The sequence below is a fragment of the Dipteris shenzhenensis genome, chromosome 26, assembly GCF_047967505.1.
Source record: "Dipteris shenzhenensis isolate YYH24624 ecotype China chromosome 26, Dip_SZ_1.0, whole genome shotgun sequence".
Lineage (NCBI taxonomy): Eukaryota > Viridiplantae > Streptophyta > Polypodiopsida > Gleicheniales > Dipteridaceae > Dipteris > Dipteris shenzhenensis.
Window position 1 is genome coordinate 15,972,074 of NC_141621.1, and position 3,947 is coordinate 15,976,020.

Below are 3,947 nucleotides of genomic sequence, written 5' to 3' on the forward strand. Positions count from 1 at the left end.
TGTGGGGGGATTAAGGGTTAATTTTGGGTATTGGGTATTAATGTGATTATTTTAAGTCAACATTATCCTTTTGCACCATTTGGTAGAATTTTTTCACTCCTTTGGCTTCACACATGCAAACATGTGCTCCACTTTCACTTCAGGTGCTAACCTCCTTGGCAACCACGCCAAAATGTTGTCCCTGATTCTCCCAAGTGCAGGTTCGGAGGGTGTTGGTCACCTACAGTCGTGTCGTTGCTCATTGTAGCATAGGTGTTCACAAGTGTAGCATAGGTCCTCGGGTCATGTTTCGGTAGGAAGGACAAGGAAGGAGGAGAGGGAGGAGGAGGAGGAGGGAAGAGGAGGGAGGAGGAGGGTGGAGGGTGGAGGAAGAGGGAGGAGGAAGGAGGAGGGAGGAGGATGGAGGAGGAGGGTGGAGGAAGAGGGAAGAGGAGGGACGAGGAGATGGTGAAGTAGGGAGGAGGAGGAGGGAGTGCAAGGGTAGGGAGTACAAGGGTAGGGAGGACGAGGAGGGAGTACAAGGGTAGGGAGTGCAAGGGTAAGGGCAGGCTAGAACATGATAGTGTAAGAGAGCATGGATGCAATGGAGATCAATCACATGAACACAATAGTGAGCTTGAACACTGAACCCCAAAGAGTGGGAGCTTCATTCCATTGAGAGATATTTATACATGTTGGTCTCTACACAATTTGTAGGTACGTCTATGGTGGGACCTCTTTTGTACGAGACCTTGTACGAGACCTTTTGGACAAGAGTCCCTCCACTTTTGGGGGGGACCTTTTGGGTCTCTACACAAAGTGGGGGGACCTCAAAAAGTGTAGGCTTTTAATCTCTCTCTCTAGATTTAGTATTTCTCTCTCTAGATCCTGCAAGTATGATTGGATCTTTTCTAGAGAGGATTTTGGCTATCCTCATCCTTTAAGATTCATCATACTATCTTTCAGGTTCAACATATTACAAGCGAAGCTTTGCCACTACTCTAGACACACAATGCTCTCATCGTTGTTGTTTGAGACTGCACTTCTAGCCCTTGTTGCCACAGGGTTAACAGTATTGTTGGTGGCATTGCAACCCAAAAAATTCTTTGGTTGGTCATGTAAAAACCAAAATCAACATGTACTATCAAAGTCATGCATGTGTCTTGCATAGATCACCACATGTTTTTGTCTACAGGTACCCATATAAGTGTCTTTTTGTGATTTCCACATGTGATTTTTTTTTGGGTGATATGCAAGAGAATCCCAATTTTGTTGGGTTTCCTTTCACAAACTCTAATAATTGCATAGACCACCACATGTTTTTGTCTACAGGTACCCATATAAGTGTCTTTTTATGATTTCCACTTGTGATTTTTTTTGGGGTGATATGCAAGAGAATCCCAATTTTGTTGGGTTTCCTTTCACAAACTCTAATAATGGTTCGGTGTTGGACAAATTCTTTGCTCTATACATGGCGAGTGTTTTGTCAAGCGTTCATGGCGGGAAGACTTCGGTAATGGTTTGGCGTTGGGCAAAGTCTCTACTTTGTCAATGGAAATGTTTTCGTTGAGCGTTCATGGTGGAAATTGTTTGTGTGTCATAAAGGCATTCTAGAGGATATTGATAGGCATCCCAAAGAATATTTATGTTATAAAGAATAATATTGTTTTTCACTGTCCTATTGGATCTCCTTATTCATGTGAGGATTTAAATTCTAATAGCTCTTATTGCATCCAGGATTTTCATAGCTGCATGGAGGATTTTGCCAGGGAAGGATGTCACATGGAATTGGTGTATAAAACAAGTGATCATGTACTGTACCTATGCTCCTAGAATTGTGTTAACTGCATCCTTGTTTTATCTGTTCTCACACTTAGGCATGGATGAGTTTGAAGGTACTAAAGAGTCAAAATCTGAGTGTGAATTTTCTATAAAGTCAATGGACATTGGAAGCAACACTTTCCAAAGAGGTCCTATTTGATGAGATCTACATACTTTCTACATTACTTCCTGCTTGAATTGATACTTTAAGTTTGTACTTCAGTTCCTTCTTTCAATTTGTGGATTCATTCATTGCTTGTAAATTCATTGTTTGTAGAGATGGTGAAGCGTATCGATAAATCTATGGAGGGATTAGAAAACGAAGCTAATTCAATGAGAAATGGTACAAGTATACCTTGCATTCATGTTGTTAAGATGTATTTGAGACTTCAAATACTATTATTGATGAACACTCTCTTTTGTAGAGGCTACGTTTGGACATCTCCAATGATATTGAAAGATGAAGTAGAGGACATGAAGAAGAAAGTAGATGTGAGCTCGCTAATTTTGCTCATGTGCACGTGGAGACCTCCAAAAGCGTCAAATTTGATTGAGCATTCAACTATCAATAAGAGCACCAAGTAGTCTCTCCGTACATCATTTTAGGTAGTAGAGGCAGTAGTCAGAGGCTTACACAGAGGTTTGTGATTTCTGCTTGTGCAATTTAATACACAAGCTTAGGAAGGCAGTTGCATGAAAGCTATATTTTTTGTTGACCTACTATTAGATTGGAACATGTGTAGGTTAGTTCTATGCAAACAATAGGTTGTTAGCCTATTGTTGCATATACCCTTTGTGTGGAGAGTATACATGTCTTTTTAAGAATAAATTTACAAGAATTTGGCAAGACATGGACATTAGTTTCCACATCAAATTATGAAGTGTGGAGTGATTTTAGAGTCTGCCAAAGAATTTTTGTGGAATTATTTGTGCCCACATGCAAGTATGATGTAAATTAAGACATATTGCTTGCTATACTTAATGCCCTTCTATTGTGAAGGTTTCTAGGATGATTGATGTTTTGGAACCGTACATAGGTTTAACTCTTGCAAGGAGGATAATAAAGTTGCCTAATTGCAGGACATCCACTTGAAGTGCAAGTTTCATTGCAAATTTTTTTTTTTCGAGCGCAAGTGTAAAATTCAGTCCAGTGTCTATGTCCCAATAGCAACTTTAGTTTACATGTATTTTGAAGTGTGGTTTTGCAAACATGTGTGACTTTCTTTAAGAGTTCATATGATTGTAGGGTTTACAAGTACTTTGGAGCATGGCTTTGCAAGCCTATGTATTTTCTTTAGTAGTTTCATATGATTTCTTATTGAGTAGCATATAATAATTTCTTGTTCGAAGATTTAACCCTAGAAACTTCATCATTTTATAAGAATGTTCAAAGTATAAGAACGTACTTTTAAAGAAAATCTTTGGAATTATTGTCCCTTGAAATAAAATTTACCTTGTAATTCATATTGAGGTTTTTAAAATTCTCCTCACACAACTTTCACATATTATTACAGCAAGCAGCATATGATCCATCAAAAAAGAAGAAGACAATAACATCAATTGCTTGGGAGACTTGAGTGAGGGAAATTCTAATAAGCCACCATTGGAGTCTGTAGAACAAAAGGCATTAGTACCAGTGCATGACAAATTTGTAGTAGGGGGGACTGACCGATGTTGTGAACCATCGGTTAATGCAAATTATCCCATCTTCATTGAGTGGATTTCATGGATTGCCACAATTGTGATATTGTAACATTGGTTGTACCCATGCCTAAATTCAATATTACAATGACACTTTCCTTTTATAGAATTAAGGGTGCCTTTGCATGCAAGAAAGGACTTAGTGAGGGCAGTAATTGTCTCTGTTCTTTGCATGTGAATGCAACAAGATTGATGGTCAAAAGAGAGCCGTTTAAGGGCACTATATACTGTCTCAAAATCCTCCATTTCTTGCTTTGCCCCTTGGGCAGTGTCCATGATCAAATCAAAGAAGGGACCATTTCAACTGTCATGGGAACAATAAGCTTTGTAGTCATTAAGGTGGAAGGTGATGGCACTACAACATTCTAAATTATAGTGGCGGATGGGCCTCGTCATGTAGATCATGAAGCAGTGAGTTCTTTACAAGCTTTTAGTCTTAAGCCGAC